This window comes from Sarcophilus harrisii, chromosome 1, assembly GCF_902635505.1.
Source record: "Sarcophilus harrisii chromosome 1, mSarHar1.11, whole genome shotgun sequence".
Taxonomy (NCBI): domain Eukaryota; kingdom Metazoa; phylum Chordata; class Mammalia; order Dasyuromorphia; family Dasyuridae; genus Sarcophilus; species Sarcophilus harrisii.
This window is the reverse complement of record NC_045426.1, coordinates 125371158-125393284: the sequence shown is the minus strand read 5'-3', so window position 1 is coordinate 125393284 and position 22127 is coordinate 125371158. Positions and strand designations below refer to the sequence as shown.

The 22127-nt window shown below is 36.9% G+C and overlaps 1 protein-coding gene across 4 annotated transcripts in view; it reads right to left on the bottom strand.

Moving 5' to 3' along the window:
• Positions 1-21842, bottom strand: part of RAI14 (retinoic acid induced 14) — a 157660-nt gene extending 135818 nt beyond the window's left edge. Inside the window, exon 1 of one of the 4 annotated variants that reach the window (XM_012541460.3) lies at positions 21686-21842. The gene's annotated coding sequence lies outside the window, so the exon portion shown is untranslated. Of the gene's footprint in view, positions 1-20511; positions 20532-21438; positions 21593-21685 lie in introns of those variants that run through there. The other 3 variants (XM_023496147.2, XM_031963945.1, XM_031963933.1) reach the window with 3 other exon arrangements.
• Positions 21843-22127: the final 285 nt, after the last annotated feature.

Sequence of the window (22127 nt, the reverse complement as noted above, 5' to 3'; positions counted from 1 at the left end):
AAAAGGTAGCAAAAAAGCAATAAAAGGCATTTCAACAACTATAACTATAGTTTAAAGCAACAATCATCTAAATAGGTACTGGTATAAAAAAAGAAAAGAAAAATGAAATACACTAGAAAAGCAAATGACAGAAATAATTGAATTCCATAAATCAGTCTTCAATAACCCCCCAAAACTTAAATTTCTAGGAAAGAACTTCATTTTTAATAATAACAGAGAAAACTGGAAAGGAGTCTTGCAGAAATTAAGTCTAAAACAATACCTTATACCATAATAAGTACAAAATGGACATTTCCAAGATCATATTATCAAAAAATTAAGAAAAACATTATTCATTCACTGATGTGAGGAAAGAGTGGCTTCTTAATCAAACACATAAAGAATATTACAAAAGATAGAGGAGATAAATGATTACATAATCAAAAAACTTGTACAAAAACAAATTTAGTACAACTAAGATAAAGGAAAGGTATCATGTGGGGAAAAAAAAAACCTTTTCATCAAATTTCTTGATAAGAGTCTGATTGCCAGCATATATAAAAATATATATAGACAAACAGATAAAAGAAAGTTTCAAAGCCAAAAAGATATGTATGAGGAAACATTTCTTAAAAGAATTGTGAACTATTTACAATGATTAATAAATGTTCCAATTCATGAATAAGAGAAATGCTAATAAAAACTCTTCAAATTTAATATAACATTCAGCAAATTGGCAAAGATGACAAAAGATGAAAATGCTCCATTTTGGAGATGTAAGATGAGCACATTAATGTATTGTTGGTGGAGTTATAAATTACTTTAGCTATTATGAAAAGCAATCTGAAATTACTCAAAGTGATTAAAGTATACAACGCTTAAAAAAAGAGACACACAAAGTACATGAACAAAATATTATGTTGTAAAAAACAATGAATATCAATCAATAAACATGCATTAAGTGCATATTGTCTGCCAAACCCTATGCTAATGGCACAGTGAAAAATGGAAAGACTTAAATGAAGTGATAGAAAATGAACTTAGCTGAACTAAGAAAGTAATATAAAAAGTGATTATATACTATAACTGGGGGGGAAAAAATCAATCTGAACTGAGAAAGCTTAAACTCAAAGAAGTGATACAACAAGATACTTTCCCCCATTCCTCTCTAGAAGTGATGAATCGTGGATGTGGAATACTGCATGCATGGAACACTGGTGCATTCCACCAGACTTTTAAATATTTAATTTGTAGAACTTTTTGACAATTTGGAAAAGTAAGTACAGGAGAAAGAATTCATTTTGGACATGTTTTAGTTTAAAATTTAAGTTTAAAACAGGGATTAGAAACCCAGGAGAACATGGTTGGTAGCACAATAATTTAATCAGAAATTAAGGCATAATAGAATCAGAGATTATAATTCTTTTTTTTTTTTTCCAATGAAAACTATTTCCCATACCCAGAGGGGAAAAAAATCCCTATTTCCTATAAACACAAAAATGTATACCTACTCAGAAACAAGAAAGGCATGAGATTTTTCCTGTGCTACAACTTCCCCAAAATCTTCAATTTCTTTTGCTGAAAGCCCGTTCCTTGGATTTGCAACCCATCTAAAATTCAGCAAAAATTAAAAGAATTTCGAAAGGAAGCCCACATATATAGTGTTGATTGTGGAAAACATCTTGAGAGATGCTGATGTGATGTAAGTAGGTACCAAATATTTACAATAATATCTAATCCAGGCTTTTGTTCTAGAAAGATTCAAGTTACCAGAAGTTGATTTGTAGTATGTTTCACCAGCAATCAATTTGACTTTCTAACTGGGGATAGCTTGGATGTTCTACTTTCTGGAATGCTGGAAATTTCATTTGTAACAATCACAATGATATTGTTTGGAGGCAGCGAGATAGAAGTAATGATGTTAAATATAAAATTTGATGCCTTACGGGAAGAGGATTAGTTTAATCAACTAACTTGTTCTTCCTGTTAAGACTCTTTTGTTATCTTTTATGTGAAAATATCCTAATTTCTACCCCAGATTAATGCTGGGTTGCATAAAACTCCCAATTATACAGAGGAGGGAAAAAAGCTGATCAAACAACCTTATACTTTGTCATGATAATGGTTCATCACCAAAAGACTAGTCACAAGTGCTAATTTTTTTTTTGTCCCGGCAACCCACAAAGACCTTTTTTACTAAACAATATTGGGGTTATGATCTTCATTAAAAGGTATACCCACAGTCATAAAATCCCAGAAAATGTATGGTCACCCACCGAGCAAAGGGAAGAAACAAAGTAAGCAGGCTACAACATCTAACAAATATGGAATTTAAAAAGAAGATATGAAATAAATGATATTCCCAGGGAAATGTATGAGTGAAGATAGGGAACTCACATATCTAGAGTGAAGGATAAGAAAAACATTCTAGAGTTAACAGGAGAAAGTGAGATAGACCTCTAGTGCGTCCCTAGTGGTGAATGGACAAAAGTCACATAGGCTGGGCTTGGTCATGTATCTTTGTGGGCACATCCACAGCAATGAGATCACAACTCAACAAGCTTTTGTTATTATTTAGCTATTTATTATGTGTCCAGAATCGTAAGAAGCACTGGTATACGATGCAAAAAAATGAAACAGCATCTGCTCTAATGTAGTTACATTATATTGGAAGAGACACATATGTAGTAAGTGTGTACAGAATAAAAACAAAACAAAAATGTGGTAGTTTAATAAAAAGTAAATACAAAGTGGGGGAGGGTGGTTCTGGACGGGTATCTTGTAGATTTGAGGTGGTTGGGTCTGTGAACTTGGCCAGGAAAAAAACCACTTTTGCTTCAACATACTTGCCTTCCTTTGAAATCCTATGTATTTTATTTTATGCATTTAAAATCATTTTAAGAGAAATCTAGTCTGCCAAAAGTGTCCAGGACACACAAAAAAGGTTAAGATGGAGAAAGTAGTGATTGATCTGCATCTTGAATGAAGTTAAGGATTTTGTGAGGTGGCAAAGGAATGTGTTCCAGGCTTGTGAGAAAGGAGATAAGAATGTTATGTCTGAGAAACAGAAAGAAAGGCTTTGGCTGGGAGGTCAGTATTAAAAATGTAATAATATATGAAGTTGGAAAAATAGGTTAAGGCCAAGTTGTGAAGGGCTTTAAAAAAACAGCAAATAGGAAGCCACAGGAGTTTATTGAATAGGGGAAGAACGTGGTCAGAACTGTGCTTAAGGAGAATCACTTCAGTAATTATATGGAGGATGTTACTTCTGCATAGCGTCTGAATGTTTTCAGATGCGTTTATGTTATGTTATACATGTATGATAAATATATATACACACTATATATGTTGTAATATAATTATTAAGTAATTAAATTCATTATAGTCAAAGAGATAGTCCTAGTATACATAATATACACTTTGAACTATCCAAATTAATCATTGAAATATCCAAATTTGAATCCAGTGATTCAAATAATTCAAAAAAGATGATAGAGATAGATTCCCCTCAGGAATCATACGAACTTTTTCTAGTCAATTTCCATCTATCCCAATGTGTTCTATTCTTCCTAAGCCTCTACTACCATGATGATTAAAAATATTATTTCTAACGCTCCCAAATATGAAAACTTCTAGTTGTTTCTATTAGGGGAAGGAAGGGAAATGCTTTCCCATTTATTAACACTCTTTTCTTGTTTTCTGCCAATCACAGTTTATTTGTAATTGATTGGAGTTGAAACAGTTTAAAACTTCTTCACCCCTGATCTCCAATCTGAAAACTTCTATAATGTTCAGCAGAAGGGTACTGACTGGAAGGATTACTGCTTATTCTTCCTATATACTGTTTGTCTACAGCAAAGGGAGCTTTTTTTGTTGGGCTCCTTTTCCTCTTTTCTCCATTAACCTAGCAGCCCATCCAGATGGCCTAAGATCAATTCTCTGGGCTGCCAGGAGTGGGAGGGGAAAAAGAGAAAGAGGAAAGAGGCTGTTCCAGCAGCTGAGGATGAGGGAAAGTAGGGAGTGCCTTAAGCAATGGGAGAAGAGAAGGCAGCCAGCAGGAAAGGGGAGGAGGGATAAGGGAGAAGCTAACTCTAAGGGAGGAGGGGAAGGGTTCCTGGGACCCAGCTGGAAGGAATGGACTGGAGGTCTCAGACATAATCCTCAAAGCAGTTAATCCTTAAATAACATAGAATATATTATGTACACAGAGGCTGTCATTAACTCTAATTTATTCTAATGAATATATTCCCCAGAGTCTAAGACATTCCTAATTTGAACACTATCCCTAATATGGAAGCCCTATTTTGTCAGAGGGGTGGTTGCAAAAGTTCGAATCTTGACTTTAGGAGGGTTTTCAGAAATTCTAAATCTGTTATCTGGGGGTCTAGAATCACTTGCCTGGGGAAAGCCAGACTTCAGTATTAGTAGATCTGATAACCAGTTACTGCCTAAGCATCCCATCCCTCAGAAATACCCAGTGTCTAAAACCTTCAGCAAAGAGTTACCTAACGAGATGCTGGGAGGAAGGGGGGGAGGGATGGGGAGAAGGATTGAATGATAATGGTGATATAAAAAAAGACATGGTCTTAAGAATTTAACTCAAAACACACTAGCAATAATGCACACCCATTGTGAATGTACCTCATCCACAGCTATGATTTCATTGTGTCTGTAAATCAAAATAAAGGAAACTTCCTTAATCACTAGCAGATAGCCACCTACTCTCTTATCTCAAGAATTTTAGTGGATAGCTAAGGGGTTAAATGACTTGCCCAGGATCACATGACCAATATATGAAAGAGATAGGACCTTCTGAAAACAGGTTCTCCTGATACCTACGATAATAATAATACATATGTGTACGTGTGTATAAATGTGCGCTTTTAATAAAATTTGTAGAATGCTTTCCCCACAAAAACCTTGAGAGGTAAGTAATTTAAGTATTTTAATGTTTATTTTATAGATGAGGAAATAGGTATTAAGTAACTGGCTGGTCATCCCAGTATCAAACCCAGGTTTCCAGACTACAATGCTTCACTGCTTCCTCACAAGCACTACAGTGATACTAGCTCGGTAGCCAAAGTAACCCTACAGGCAACAATACACATTATGGTTCCACGGAATTATCTATATAGAACCAGAAGGTGTTGCATATGCCAGAATATTAGTGATAAAATGTTAACTAAATGAGGTATGAAGGACATATTTCATAAGATGAAGTTAACCAATGACTTAAATTACTTTGCAAGGCCGAAAGATTCCTTCCATTGAATCCTTTTTCCTCCCCTTCCTGACCACAGCAACTATTTTTATCTTTTGTACCCCACCAGCTCCTAGACAGAGTATTTTACATACAGTAGGCACTTAGTAAATGTTGGCTTATTTCAATTCTACATCAGGATTATCAATGGTATGGTCTTAAAAAAAAAAAGTCTGTTAAGGAAAAGTAATATCAGAAAATGAAGAAATCTTCTTGGCTGATACATTCCTCTCAAGTCTACCAGGATGATCTCACAGTTAAAGTTATCTCTAAGTCAGAGTTCTTAAAATGTGACCCGGAAACCAAGAGTCCCCCTTGCCCCAAGACCCTCTTAGGGATCAAAAACTATTTTCATAATATGTATTAAAACATTTTAATTTCTAATATTATAAATATCAATAGATAGAATGCACATAAACAAAAGCTCTCTGAAGGAGGTACTCAATAATTATTAAAAGGGTAAAGAGGTTCTGGGACAGAAGAATTACTGTTCTAATTGTTGCTGGATGGACAGAAAGATAAAGCATTAATTAAGATCTTATGATTCTGTGCTTAAAGTGCTAAAGATACAAACACAAGGAAGAATCTCACCTTATACTAGGGAATGAAAAGGGGCACAGGTGTGGATGTGGATAAGATGGGTGGCTGAGGTAATATACCAAAGCTGGAGAAGAAATTGAACATGAAATGAAGTAAGTATGACTGGAAGCCCCTCTTGAAATGTAAGGTAAAAGTAGGCAGTCACCAGTCAAGAGAATAAATTAAGCAAGAGAGATTCTTGAATAAACTGCAGCATATATACGTGTGTATGTGTGTATATTTATGTTGTATTCCTAAAGTAGAAATAAGTCAAGGACTACTTCTTTTGCTGACTTTGCAATCCTACAGATAGCTAAATAAAGAATATCTTGTTCACTAAAACAATGCTTTTTTACTTGATTGAAAATCTACATCTTAGCAATGCAACTAAAAAAGTCCCTCATGAGATACTTGGGGATAAATGCCCAATATATGTAGACTCCACTTAGATGGATGCTAACTGATAATATTAATACTCATACCTAATTTAATGCTATGGGTCTGAACCTGTGATTTCATTAATATCAAGAATTCTCAGGTTAAGGAGTCCCTCTACCAATGCAAGATGACACCTTCTCTACAACTTAAAAGAGTTTTCCATTACTTTGCAAGGCTGTCAAACTCGGAGATATAGATCTCTCAGGGCTGAACAATGATTTAAAAAGCCACAAATTAACATTATCTGTGTTATGTTGTATTTATTATTTTAAAAAACAATTCCCAATCACATTTTAATCTGATTAAAACCTAACTAAAGAGTTATTATACAGACCATCAGCAGCCAGTTTGACACTTCTGGTTTTAGAGAATTGCTTAAAGCAATGATAAGTTAATTAGCTTAACTCAGTGATTACACAGACAAAAGGGGACCTGAATCCAGGTCTATCCGACTTAATGGCCAGTTTTCTATCCACTGTGGCATAATCCTAATAGTATTACTCAGACCCTGTTGAATGATTAAGCTTAAAGAATAGTGACTAATGGATTAAGGATTTGAAGAAATAGATGTCATGCTTATCAAATTTGCAAAGTCACAAAGCTGGTAGGGATGGATGAGGCACTGGACAATAAAAACAGGATATAAAAACTACTTCAGGCTATTATGGACATAAATTTAATAAGATGAATTTTAATAGGGTAAATGTGAATTCTTAAATTTGGCCAAATGTGGAAGTTATGACTACCAAAGAAAAAACTTGTCAGATTTGAACACCTGGAAGCTCCAGGGAAGCTTACAGTGTGGCATGACAATTCACAAAATCTGGGCTATAAACAAAATAGTATACAAAATGAAAGAAGGGCTGGTCCTGCCATATTCTGGCTAAGCATTGCCATTATTATTATTATTATTATTATTATTATTATTATAGCAGGGTTTCTTAAACTTTTTCTACTCACAAATCCTTTTCATCTCAAGAAATTTTTGCATGACCCCCTCTTGAATCTGAGTCAAAGTATTTCTGGCAATGTTCATGCATGTGCAGTACAAGATGTGCATACTGTGTATTTTGAATTAAGATTTTGGTGAAGTCCCACAATGCAACACAGGCCAAGTATGGCCAGAAATACCTTGATTCATCACACGTTTGATTCTGAATCAATTTTTGGTCACTGCATTCAAGAAATCTTTGACTGTTGCCAAATTTTTTGTGACCCCCACATTCCAATACATGACCCCACATGGGGTTGCAACCCACAGTTTAAGACTCTTTCACTTTCTTTAGGGAACCCCATTTTAGAAAGGTCAATGATACACATCCAAAGGAACACATCTAAAAGGAAGAGATTGGAACCTTGATGCCATAAGGCACCTGTCATTTTCAAAATGACAGAGAGGATAGAGATGAGCCATGAACAAAATGATTTGATACTTTCAATTAATAACTCCTATATATTAATAATCCACTTTAATTTAAATCAAAGTCAACCATAACAAGAACAGTAGTGACTTTTCTCCAACTTTCAGTGAATATACCCCTATGCATAAATGAAGTTAAATTTAAGTTAGCCTGTGATGAATCTTAAAACCGGCATGATCTACCATCATCAATCAGAATAGGCATATGACATAAATGAGAAATATTATGTTTCTTGTGGCATTTTGTATTGTAAGATCATAGATTTATAGCTAGAAGGAACTCCCAAAGCCATCTAGCCCAACCCTTTCATTGTACAATGAAGTAACTGAGGCTTAGGAAGATGAAAGAACTGGTGTAATGAACATTACAAGTGTGATTTGAACCAAATTTCAATCCAAACTCTAGGTGCTTGTTCTACATAAATAGGAAGTGTGTCCAATGTAATCTTATCTGTGTGAAAGTTAGAGGTGCCAAAATTCTCTATTTCACAGCATTATTCATTTTGGTTTAACATAATAAGCTGATCTTTTTCTTTCATTTGCAATTTAAAAAATGAAATACCAGGCACTGGTATAATCATGCAAAATTGTCAATAATTAAATTTAATTATCTTTTTTGCAGAGTTTTTACAAGCAAAAAATAAGCTTGTACAATATTTTTATCTTAAAATTTGTTACAAAATTATAAATTTTTAATTTTATTTACATAAAATATGAACTAAGAAAATTATCTGAAGAAATTATTTTATAAAAAAGGGGGGGCAACAATTTAGAGGAGGAAATTGATCATACAGTTTCCAAATTTTATTAGACTTTACAGTAAGTTTGGAAACCAATGACCTAAGAAAATAGGTGAAAAGAAATGGAATGCTTAGCCTACAAAAAACAGGAATTGGAGGGCCAACATAGTAAATGGTCTTCAAGTACAAAAAAATTTGTTAATTGTGTTTTATTTATTCTGTGAAAGAGGGGATTACCTTTGTTTTGTCAAAACTATCAACAACTCAAATGCCAGAGAGACTTTGATTTAACATAAGGCTTAACAGGAATCCAAAAGCCAGAATCAGCTACCTCAGTAAGTAGAGAACTCCCCATCACTGGAGGTCTCTAGATTGGTTAGAGTTGAAATCCTGCCTACTATCAGAAGACTCTGCCAATCTCCCTTAATGTCGGTGCCTTTTTTCTGTTGATAATCTTCAATTTATTTTGTCTATAGATTATTTGTAGATGGCTGTTTGCATGTAATCTCCCCCATTAGACTGTTAAGTTTCTTGAGAGAAGACTCTCTCAGGCCTTCTTTGACACTTTGCATGGTACCTAGTATACAGTAAGTAATTAATGCATGTCTATTGACTGACTGCAGGCAAAAGATGTCCAGTCCATTCAGGTGCAGATTACAGTAGTAGGCATCTGATCCTTTTAAAATTAAAGGTTCTGTTCACAACTACTAATGTCAGTGATCACATGTCAATTTTTTTTAAAAGGAACATCAATTCACCAACAGGTACAGAAAACATTAGACAACAAGTGAAACTGCAGGAGAGAGTAAATTTGGGTGACTGAGTATGAAAATGTTGCCCCTCTGAATCTTACAATTGTATGATTCTCATGTATCCCACTTGGTAAAAATACCATTTTAATCCCCAAGCACACAGGTTTATGAAGAGGACAAAAATTCCATAGAACCCCTAGGATCAAACAACAGCTGAGCTCCACTTGAAGAACCTGGTCCTAATTCACCTTTCCAACATCATTTTTATATTGCTCTTCTTTCCAAACTCCACAGTCCAACCTAGCTAGTCCTTCTTGCCATTCTTTCCATAGGTCATTCCATCTTTTGTTTGGGAGTCCTGACTCACCTCACCTGCATCCCTCAGAATATTGTTTCCTTTAAAACTCAGCTCAAGCAACACTTTCTATCTGAAGAATTTCCCAATGCCCCTCCAACTACTGCATATTTATTTGGCATATTTGTACATGTTTACATGTTGTTTCACCAGACCGAATTTAAGTTTCTCCAGAGCAGGTAATACTTCCCCTTTTGGTAAGCCTGGAATCGACTCTTCAGAAATGCTTGTCTGGGATTATTCCCCCATTCCAAAATTCACTATTACTGTTTTAGACCACCACTATCTTTCTACTCATTCTGGTTCAATTTCTCTCATTCTCTCAAATCTAGTCAGTTGCCAATTCTCTCTCTTCTACAATTCTCATACATGCCTCCTCTAGTTAAATGACTTGCCTGGGATCACATAATTAATATCTAAGGCCATATTTTAACTCAGATCCTTCTATCCTAGCTATTAAGTACATCTTACACTCAGGAAGCACCTGTTGACTGACAGAATGCCACAGGAACCAAAGCTAATGTAGGCACTAAGAAATACTGAAGTAAAGGACAAGAACGGGGCAGTCCTTGAACACATCTGCCATAATCACCAAGACAATTCTATCCCCACAAGATGAATTATCCTAATGTTCTCGGCAAAGGCCCATTTGCCAGTTTAACTTACAGTGTGAAAATAAAAAGCTATCTTTTTCATAATTAACACTGCAACCAATGTTAAAGGGGAGAGGGGGAGCAAAGCCTTTTTTTTTTAGCAATGCCATCGAATGAGGCATAAGTGGAAGAGAGTGAAGGATATGTACATATCCTGATTTTTAGGGGTAGGAGAAGCTTCTAAAAGCACTCAAGGCCCATCAGCCTGTCACCAAATTCTGGCAAAGACATCAGTTTGGATAAAATCTTCATTCTATTTCTTTTACTAGAGTAGATGTAAATATGGGCTTCCAACCTAATAGGAGTCAAAACACCCTTTGTTACAAGGAGTCTGCACTTAAAATAATCAGGGAAATGTTGTAAATGAAAGAAACAAAAAGTTGACTACTTAAGACATGGTATAAGCAAATGGTTAATACCCAAACAAGAAACAATAGGACATCTCTGTGTTTTTATTTTATTTTAAAGTACTATTTTAGAGAAACTAAGTTTCTTTCCCGTCTGCCTCAGTTTCCTCAATTGTAAAATGGGGGTAATAATAAAATACTCCCAAGATTGATGTGAGGGTCAAATAAGAATATTTTTAAAGAGTTTAGCACAGTGCTTGGAATATAATAAATACTTAGCACATACCTATTCCCTTCTCTTCCCCTCCCCTTTGTATATGGAGGAGAAAAAGAAAATAACTAGAATCACAAGATTGAAACCCTAAACTTTTACAGAAGGGTTCAAGAAAGGACAAATTTGCCTGGATCAGTCAGTCAATACCAAAACTCTCAGCATATGTAAAAAAAAAAAAAAAATACAGATTATGCTGACAATGAACATGCCTTCTAAAAATTCATAGAAAAGGAAGTTCTGTGAAAAAGAACCATAGTATTAACCTTTTTTTTTTAACAGAAGAAATAAAATACTAAGAAAGTTTTAGAATTAATCAACTCATATCCCTAATAATAATAAGTTAAAATAAAACTCAATATAAGATATTTTTGGGGGGGTTCTCATGCTGCACAGAGGTCCTGGGTAAATCTTTATGGATGAGACATTTTGGTTAAAAAAAAAAAAAAGGACATTTTTACATGTTTTAAAAAAGGCTTCCAATGCCTTTTGGTTTCCTAATACTTCACCATGAAACCAAGGCTGAGAAATAAATCCATTTCCGCACCAATTTTAATATCCAAAATAACCACCATCCCCAGGAATCTTACTCCTTGTCCACTGTAAGCTTTTGACCAGTTTAATAGATGAAAAAACTGAGGTTCTCAAGGTTAAATGACTTGTTTAAAGTCAAAACCCTAAGTATTAAGAGCGCAAACTGAAATTCTGATCTTCCCACTCCAAGCAGTGTGTTTTCCAAAAAACCATTCTGTGCCTCATAGATCATATTTTGTCCCTTTCTCCTTTTTCTCTTAAAGGAAAAAGAAATTCTGATCTAGGTGTCTTGATAAAATGTCCCAATATGGACAAAACTAGAGCTCCCATCCCACTCTACCATGCCAAAGAACAGAAGTTATCAAGTATAGCTGGTGTCCTTAATTCATTAATTAGAAGAAGACAAGAACCCTAGTTGTGAAAAGTATACTGGCCTTTCCTACAATCCTACAGACACACACAAGTGAATTTTACTGATGCTGATATTGAATGTGCATAGTTTTGTGTGTAGCAAGAGAACTCATCAAGTGGGATTGTTTTGGAGAAGAGATGAAAGGGGAAAAATTATAATTAGTTTCCTATCTTGCCTTCCTAGACACATCTATAGGGTTCCCCATTCTGATTTGAAGCTATAAAGACCTTCTGTGATTTGAAGAGTTAAGGATGCCTAGGATACATAGAGCTTACTGTTTCTTCTTGTACTACTTCTTAGCCAGCACTTTCTAAAGGTTGATTCTATTCTATAGGCTGACCTGGCCCTGGAGTATTTAAACACTGATGTCCAGAATGAATCTATTGTTTTATTTCAAGCAACCAAGTGTTTATAACAATAGCACTTAACTCTAGATCACTATTGATCAGGGAAATGCAAATTAAGACAACTCTGAGATACCACCACACACCTGTCAGATTGGCTAAGATGACAGGAAATGGTAATGACGAATGTTGGAGGGATGTGGAAAACTGGGACACTGATACATTGTTGGTGGAATTGTGAACAGATCCACCTATTCTGGGAAGTAATTTGGAACTATGCTCAAAAAGTTATCGAACTGTGCATACCCTTTGATCCAGCAGTGTTTCTACTGGACTATATCCCAAAGAGATCTTAAAGGAGGGAAAGGAATCCACATGTGCAAAAATGTTTGTGGCAGCTTTTTTTGTAGTAGCTAGAAACTGGAAACTGAGTGGATACCCATCAGTTGGAGAATGGCTGAATAAATTGTGGTATATGAATGTTATGGAACATTATTGTTCAGTAAGAAATGGCCAGCAGGATGATTTCAGAAAGGCCTGGAGAGACTTACATGAACTGATGCTGAGTGAACTGAGCAGAATTAGGAGATCATTATACACGGCAACAAGAAGACCATATGATGATCAATTCTGATGGACATGGCTCTCTTCAACTATGAGATGATGCAAACTAGTTCCAATCGTTCAGTGATGAAGAGAGCCATCTACACCCAGAGAGAAGACTAAGGGAACTGAGTGTGGACCACAACATAGCATTTTCACTCTTTTTTGTTGTTGTTGCATTTTTTTTTTTTTGCTTCTCTTTTTCTTGTGCAGGACAATAATTGTATAAATATGTATACATATACTGGATTTAACACATATTTCTACCATGTTTAACATAAATTGGACTACTTGCCATCTAGGGGAGGGTATAGGGGAAGGGAAGAAAATTGGAACACAGAGTTCTGGCAAGGGCTAATGTTGAAGAATTATCTATGCATATATTTTGAAAAACAAAAAGCATAAAAAAATAACAATATCAAAAATACAGTGCCATTCTTATTCAAATATAGGGATGGCAGTTACATTAAATGGTCAAGTATTTTTGTTTGTTTTTTTGCTGAGGCAATTAGGGTTAAGTGACTTGCCCAGAGTCACACAGCTAGGACGTGTTAAGTGTCTGAGGCCAGATTTGAACTCAGGTCTTCCTGACTTCAGGGTTGGTGTTGTATCCACTGCACCACCTAACTGCCCCAAATGGTCAAGTTCTGAATGCTGTGGATAAGTTCTTTTACTTAGGCAGTGTATTTTCCAGGGATGTTCATTCACATTGATAATGAAGTTGATACACATATTGCCAGAGCTAGCTCAGTATTTGGGAGGCTCCAAATGAAACTAGGAGTGAGAGGTATTACACTGACTACTAAATTCAAAGTCTACAGAGCCTTTGTGCTAATCTCAGCACCATGTCAGGAAACTGAAATGCTTCCATTTGAATTGCCTTAGGAAGATTCTGAAGATCACCTGGTAGGATAAGAGACCAGATACTGAGGTGCTTTCTTGAACTAAACTGCCAAACATTCCAACTCTACTGCAGAGCACACAACTCTGTTGGGGCTGGCCACATTGTTGGAATGCCAAATGTACACTTGCCAAAAAATTATTTTATGGAGGACTCACACAGGGCAAACACTCACAAGGTAGTCAGAAAGAGTAATACAAGGACACTCTCAAGGTCTCAAGAACTTTAGAATGGATTATATGGCATGGGAGACACTGGTATAGGACCGCCCAGCATGGTGTGCTCTCATCAGAGAAAGTGTGATACTCTATGAGCAAAGAATTTGAATTAGCCCAGAAGAAATGCAAGATATGTAAAATTAGAGAAGCTACCCCAAATGTTCATATGGATTATTTGTGTCTGACCTATGGCAAAGAACTCTGAGCCCATATTGGTCTAATCAGCCACTGTCCCAACACACTGCAATATGGGGTAATGGGTAAGAGACCTAGGGAGTCAGGAAGGTCTAAGTTAAAATTCCACTTTTTACAAGTACTGTATGGGTAGCCAATGGCAAAATCATTTTACTTTTAATAGCCACAAGCAACACTAAGACAAAGATGCAGAGGATTTCTTATTAAAATATAAACTTTTTAAGGGCAAGAACTTATTTTGTATTTCTACTACTTAGTGCCACACAAGTAGTGCTGAAAAATGCTTATTAACTGAACATTTAATATATACAGAAGAAGCAATAATTTGAGTAAAAAAATAAAACTACTTGAATTAGACTGAGGATATATGACTTAGATGGGTTTAACAAAATGTGAAAAGGGAGGGGTCAGGGAGGAAGAAGAGAGAAATCATCTTTTACTTAGAAAAAATACATTTCCTTCACAAATGAAATGCTGTTACTTAAGAGATGTGAATAAGCAAAACCTTTTAAAAAAAAATCAAGACAACCTTTAGCCTAGCTCAGGAATGACCAATAATTATGGAACCGTGGAGAAAGAATATCAGGATCACAGATTTAAAGCTAGAATGAGGCTATCTAACTCAAAGCTTCTTAAACTGTATCAAATATTCCACCAAGATTTAATTTTTTATGTAAAACAAATAAGCACATCCATCTCATTAGTATGAAAATTTGCTTTTGTCTTTAATAAGTGGCTAAAACTTTATGTATGCCAAAGAACTGTTTTTTATGATTTATGATTTATTGTCAGTAAATGTGAGATTTGTATACCTACTTTACATACCTAGATATCCAGAGTCATGTAAGTTTCTTGAGCAAAAAGGAATCACAAGTAGAAAAAGTTTAAAAAACCCAGATTTAGCTCAATCCTCTCATTTAAAGATGAAGAAACTGAGGGTCAATGTGGTTTGAAAAGACTTATAACTAAGTTCATACAAGTAGAAAGCTATAGAGCTGGATCTTGCACTTTAGTCCTCTTAATTCCCAAACCAGCATTTTCTAATACATGACATTGTGAATCTCTTTGAATGCCTCTTATCACAGAAGGGATGGGCATACAAAACTGGCAGAATGTGTTTGAGTTCAGTTTTCATAAATAACAAACACCACACAGGAAGGAGCCTAGTATTTAGTGGAAGAAGAAACCTAAAAGATGATCTAATCCAACTCCCTTATAATAAAGGTGAGGAAAATGAGGTTCAGGAAGATGAAGTGATTAGTCCTACTAAGACATACAAACAGCAAGTGATCATCTGGATCCATTCAAACCCAATCTTCTAACTACAAAAGCATTGCTTCTCTCATCATACCACAATGCTTCCGTCACATACTACTTTGCCAGTATAGGAAGGTTTCAATAAATATGCTGCCAACTTTGACACTCTTTATTAGTGTCAGCACTCTAGATACACATTACAAAAAAAAAAAAATTAAACCAACTATTCAGTCATTTTAAAAAATATGAACTGGCCAAATTTTTGGTTTAATCTGCCTATTCTCACTAAGAATTTAGGGTTTAATGTCAGTAAGAATCAATTGGTAAAGAATAACCATAATAATGCTTTATATATGTGCTCTATTTTGTCCTGGTTAAAACACTTTCAATTTAAATTATTTCTTTTAATATACAGCACATAAACAAGTCTCCAAGAGAATTTCCTCTTCCCTTGTCCAGTTGCCTCCCCCTTTACATATGATGAGACTCAGATTGAGTGACTTGTCCAAGTTCACCATTAGCCAGATGGCCAAAAAGCAGAGCCAAAGTCAGGTATTCTGATTCCTAAGTTTAGTCTTAAATTCCTAACCCGTCCTCTCTGAGCCAACCCTAATTTATATAAGCATCTTAAATGGATAAACTGAAAATGTTTGTAACTAAATACAATTTTTTTCCTTTGAAATATTTAAGATTTACTAATTCTTAATTATTTAATAATTTATTCTCTCTTGATGGTCCTGGCAGTGAAGTTATTTGTTAAGTCTGCAACTGAATTTACTCCCACAATCAGATCTGTTGCCAAAGGAGATTGCCACTTCGTTGTAGATAAAAGGGAAAAATATAACGCTATGCAGTGGACAATCTTTTCATGATTATTTAAAATTTTGAGAGGCAACTGGGGCTAAATTACTTGCCCAGGGTCACTAGTAAGTGTTAAGTGTTTGAGGCTGTATTTGAACTCAGGACCTCCAGACTTCAGGGCTGGTACTCTATCCACTTCACCATCTACCCATCTCTTTTCCCATGATTTCATGATTAAAAAAAACTAAACTAAAACCTGTTCTATTCAGAGTGTTTTTTTGAGAAGGTACAAAATAGCAGAGGAAAACTTGTTTTTTAAAGAATACTCTCATCTTATAGACTCTGAATTATTCAGCTTTCCCAATCTTCACAAATAAAATGCCTTGATCATGGGATTCTAGTTCACGACTTGATGTTTCCATAATTAACACTAGTTGATGAGTAATTTTCTGTAATCATTGTTAACCAATTTCTTTCAACAACCTTTTTTTCTAGAGATTAAAATGATCATCCATTCTCTAGTAAGCTCATGAACATATCAAAATGGTTTATGGAAAATCTTAGAATTTTATTCTTATCACACTCTTAAAATAACACGCTAAGCCTTTCAGATTTTTAGCTCTGCATTGCTTTTTTTTTTTTTTTTTTTTAATAGTAGAACAAGAAAAATGCCACTGGTTTTCATCAGAAAAGCCCACATTATGATTTAGAGTCTATTAGTAACAAAGGCAAATTGAGGAATCACGGATGACAGTTCTCAGAACTACATGTGTTAAGGTAGCTTCTAGATATTTGTTTGCCTAATTTTCCTCTTCCATAATGAAATACATAGTTGGAAGGTAGAAGAAGGGAACTGCAGGAGCATGGGAGATAAATGTACAATAGTTGAAACAATCAGGACCGTTGTATCTGCAAGAATACAAAGGTATACAGCTCTTTGTTCTTAAAAGCTACCACAAAACTAAAGTTGTTTGAGATCAGTGTTTTGCTGTTTTGACAGATGCCTTTGTGGAATGGAGAAGTGGGCGAGACATGTTTATGCGGCTCCCATAAGTGAATCTTCTGAAAGATAGGTTACTAAGAAAAGGAAGAGTGGGCGTCCACAGAGCAAAGCATAAGTTTTCTTTTTGGTTAGGGATTATCAAGTGTTGTATGAACTAAATGGAACAATTTGTGAGATGATCGTATGGAGGAAAACTCAGTGTGACCATTTCTAGATATGTTGGTACTACCAGGATGAATCTACATATTTGTTTTCTATATGGAAAAAAACATTTATGAAACAAAACACTGACTTCAAATACAGCACATATATGTTCTTAAAAACTTTTTTCAAATTCTTCTCTGCTATACAAGATCACAATTTCTTCATCTGTCAACTAAAAATTGAACTAATGATTCCTATGCTTCCTTCCATAGCTAATCTATCTAATAATTCTATGATTTCTATGGAAAATAAAAGACAGCATTGATCTCCAGCATAAAATTATGACATGGGGGTATAGGAATGGGATCAGATTTATAGCACATTTAAGACAACAGAAAATGAGAAGAGAGAACTCTATGATAGAAATGGCAAGGAAATGTTTGAATTCCTTTAGACCCATTACAGTCACATCATGATAATCTGCAAACTTTTGTCACTATTACAACCACATTTTCTTTTGCTGTACACAGTAGCTTTATCAGAGATCTCATGGAATGTCAGAACTGAAAGGGATTCCACTAGAATCATTTAGTCCAGATCCTTCACTTTTACAGATGAGGAAACCAGGGCTTAGAATCACATACTTTATTGGCAATATCAAGACTAAAACCTTGACTCCATCTTGTAGTCCAGTAGTCTCTTCTTTTTACCAATGTCATCTTGTAATCCAGTGATGTCAAATTCAAGTAGAAAAAGATCTCCAAATATTGGTTTAAAAAACCACAAATTAGCATCATCTATATTGCACTGTATATTTATTATATAAACCATTTTCCAATTACATTTTAACTTGATTCTGACTCAGTTCTGGAGTTTGTGGGGATCTGACATCTCTATTTCCAAACTTAAGTGATGGCACTTTGATAGGTCAAACCTAGTAAAACTCAAAAGTATAGTGACTAACAAACTTATAGCAAAATAGACTAAAAAATACATAAATTGATAAAGGAGACTGTAGTCATCCTGTATATGATGTTAGGTTATTTACTGAACTCTGAGTTTCAATTTTTTTCATCTTTAAAATAAGGGTTGAAGCATTTGATAGTCTATTGAACCAGTCTGAAGGAACTGCTAGCGAAGGAACTGTTTCCAAAGGAACAAAAATCTAAATAGAATTAAAATCAACAATCATTTCTGATTTATTATATTGACCTTATTCCCAAATTACAAAGGAAAGCAAACCCCAAATTCACTAAAATCCCCATGTTGATCAAATTCAATTGGACACTTTTGCAACAAAACTATCCGCATAAAAAAATAAACTCTGAACTAGGCTGAGATTTGGATTCATTTTCAAACTGTATCATTAACAAGCTATGGGGCTTCAAATCATCTCTTATTTCACTTGAAGCTTCAGTTTCCTCATCTATGAAATGGGGATAATGCTTGTCCTAGCTACTTCACAGTTGCTTATGAGGACAAAGTGAGATGTTAAATTATAATTTCACTGAGGGTAGTATGGCATGTCAAAGAGAGAAAGTGACTTTGCTTTGAACAAGTAAGACCTGTGTTCAGTCCCACCTTTGACACATACTGATCACATGCCCCTGGTCAAATACCTAACTGATCTCTCATTGCTCTGATACTATAAAATTGGAAAGTAGGAGATAGTTTGTATTCACTGAGACACAGTCTTTTCATCCAGGCAATTCTGTAGAGCAATGAAACTGTGGGTTTTCCCTCCCAGGCTGACTCTGTTGCAAAGGCAAATTAGGCCTATCTTTTGCCTCAAACCTTACCTAGCCTTTGATTACTGAATGGGTGTTACCTCAGACAAACTGGGACCTGGGAAAGACCTTAGCTTAAAAAGATCAAGGTCTCTCATTGCATCCAGGCCATCTCGTCTTCCTGAACTATGTCTTGCCAGATCCGGATGGCTCTAAAGAAAAAAGTGGGACTGGTGACTTTGCACAGCTGTGTCTCACTTAAATCTAATCCACTTGCAAGTCAAGACATTACCCTCTGGATGTCATTGGACCTCTTTGAGAACGAAGGATGAACAACAACAAGAGAGCAATGAAATCCCAGACCAGTACTAAAATCTTTGTGATTAAGGACAGAGAATATATTCTGCTTCTTTTTAACCAAAATCTGTAGCATTCATTCGTTCAATACACAGGAACATAGATTTCAAGTTGGAAGAGACCCTGGAAGTCTCCCCTCCCTCATTTTGCTAATGGGAAAAGTCAGGCACAGTTGAGGTTAAATGCAAAAAAATGAGGCTTGAACCAAGTTCTCTGATTCCAAATCCAACCCCAGTGTATATGCTGAAAACTTATTGTGGAAATATTATGTGAAAACAAAGTGACAAATCTGAGCATCAGGGTAATATAAAAACATGGAACACAAATAACTCAAAAAGGCGAATAGGGGACAACAAAAGTTCATTAATGAAATCTCTGCAAACAGATTAAAAACTTGTAGCAGTCACTTACTGAACAGGAAGCTTTTTAACTGTGACAGAAATCCTCTCTGATAGTCCTTAGTTACACAAGTGCTGGGTAAGATTATCAGAGTAGGATAAAATTCCACAAATAAAGTTTATTACTTCATTGCTCAGGAAAATAGTTTGGTTGATATCATGAAGAATAAATCATTAGATTACTTGTCAATAATAATACACACAACTTAATACTCATAATACAAACTAAAGAATGAATATATGAAATAATCTTCTTTTTGGGCTACTTAGTCCACATCAAATTTGGTACTTGAATTATTCACTCTATTTCTCTGTTCATATCACAGCTGGAACAATCTACTCCAGTTTCTTAATTCCCTTCTGCCATCACTATTGATCTAAGTAACCATTTCCTTCTCTGGTTCTAACAGATCCACCCAATTCCCCAATTTTCCTCTAAGGATCTGATGAAATTTCCACAAACCAAAGTGGTTTTTCATTCTCTCACACAAATGAAACCAGAAACACTTCTAAATCATCTGTCAATATAAAATGTTTTGAAGTCACCAAATCCAAGATCCCAGAATACAGTTTACCTAAAATGCTATGCAAAAATGAGTTTCACTGGACTCACCAGTGGACTCCACTGGTGTTTGAAAGCAAAAAAACAAGCCTAGATTTCCCCGATTCACATGTCCCTGGAAGCAATCTATGAGTGCCATTCTTTCAGCTTGGCTAAATAGAGTCATTATTCACCCATCAGCTGCATCCCTCTAGAATCATTCATACTATCTACCCCTCTACTCTCCACCCCAAAAGGGAAAAAAAGGTACTTAAGAGTCACCAGTGAATCAGTGGTTACTCGATCTGGCCTCCTGCACAACCAGACAACTCCGGACTGAAACAAACTTCATACAAAGCAGCATAAGTCAGCAGCAGTCGAAGGACACCAGTCTGCTGACCGAGCACCCCTCCCGCCCCCAGTAAACCGTAAACCAAATCTTGGCTTCTTAAGAAGTCTACTAATATCCCTCCAACCCTGAGAAGCAACTTTTTCATCTCTTTAAAAGCTTCAAGGAGGAATAGAAAAGGGAAAAGGAAGAAAAGAAAGGGAGGAGGGAGAAAAAGTAAGGAAAGAGAGAAAGTTCACCACACCACGGGTCTGGAAATCAAGCCATTCTTCTTGGAAAAGCAAAGGGATGATTTGAAACCGACGGAGAACAATAGCCAAGGCTGAGCCGCAGAAGCCCCTTTGGGGGTAGCAGGCGGGCTACTACTGCTCCCTCTCACGAACTCCCTACTCAATCTCTGCAAACTTCAGCAGTCTGAAAGAGATGTGAGCCAAGGGGAGCGGAGGGAATCTTGGCATCGGAGTCTCCCGCCCCGTCAGGAGCTGGGTGCAGGGAAAGGCGGTTCTCCAGCCCTACGGATTGAGAGCAGGTGGGGAAGGGGTCGTCTACATCCTTCCCCCCCCCTCCCCGTTTTATAATTCATTCCCACTTCAACCCCCCACCCCGGACGAGCTCTTGCAAACCCTTCGCAGCGGGAGGACTACTGGGGGCCGGGAGATTAAGACTTTGGATGAAGATCCTTTTCCAAACTTTGCCCAGCAGCTCCCTTTCTCCATCCCTAAACTAAGCCACCTTTTCCCCTTCCTTCTCAAATCAAACCGCGATCCAGACAGTTTGCAAGGAGGAGTGAGCTCGCTCTCCTCCCTTCCCTTTCCCATCCCCAAGCCGCCCGCCGAGGAGGAAGGAGGGAGAATTGGTACCTCGGTGGCCCCAAGTCTCTCTCTACCCCCAACGAAGCGTAGCTATCGCATTCTGCCTCCGTTTCCTTCTGCCCGGCTGTCCCGCAGCTCCATTCGCTCCCGCTCCAGACACAAAGAGAGGGAGAGACACTATAGGGCGCCGGCACTGCCCCCTGGGAGGGGGGAGGGAGAGGAAAGGCGGGGGTGAAGGCGGACCTAGGATGGGGGCGCCCGGGCAAGTCCCAAAGTCCGGGGGCTAGACACTCACCCCATAGAAGCAGCTCCCGGCCCGCCGGGCAAAAGGGGCGAGCGACGCGAATGCCCGCCAGGCGCTTCCTTAAGGAAGCCGCTGCAGCTGCGCCTGCTTCCTCCTCCTCCTCCTCCTCTTTTTCTTCTTCCTCCTCCTCTTTTTTTTCTTCCTCCTCCTCCTCTTCGTCGCTGTCCTCCTCCTCCTCCTCCTCCGCTTTCTCCACCTCCCTCCCCCGGCTGCGGGTGGTCAGTGGGCGCCTGGGCTCCCGGGGCTGGGCGGGGGCAGCGGTAGTACCACCACGTGGCCGCCAGGCGCCGGCCCCCGTCGACCTGGAGCAGGAGAGTGAGGGGAGGTGCTAGCCATTCCCCACCCCTTCCCCCCGGCCGCCCGGCCGGGCCAAAAATTCCTGGAGTCAGGTGACCCGGAGCTGGGCACTAGGGTCCGGACCTGGCGAAGGTAC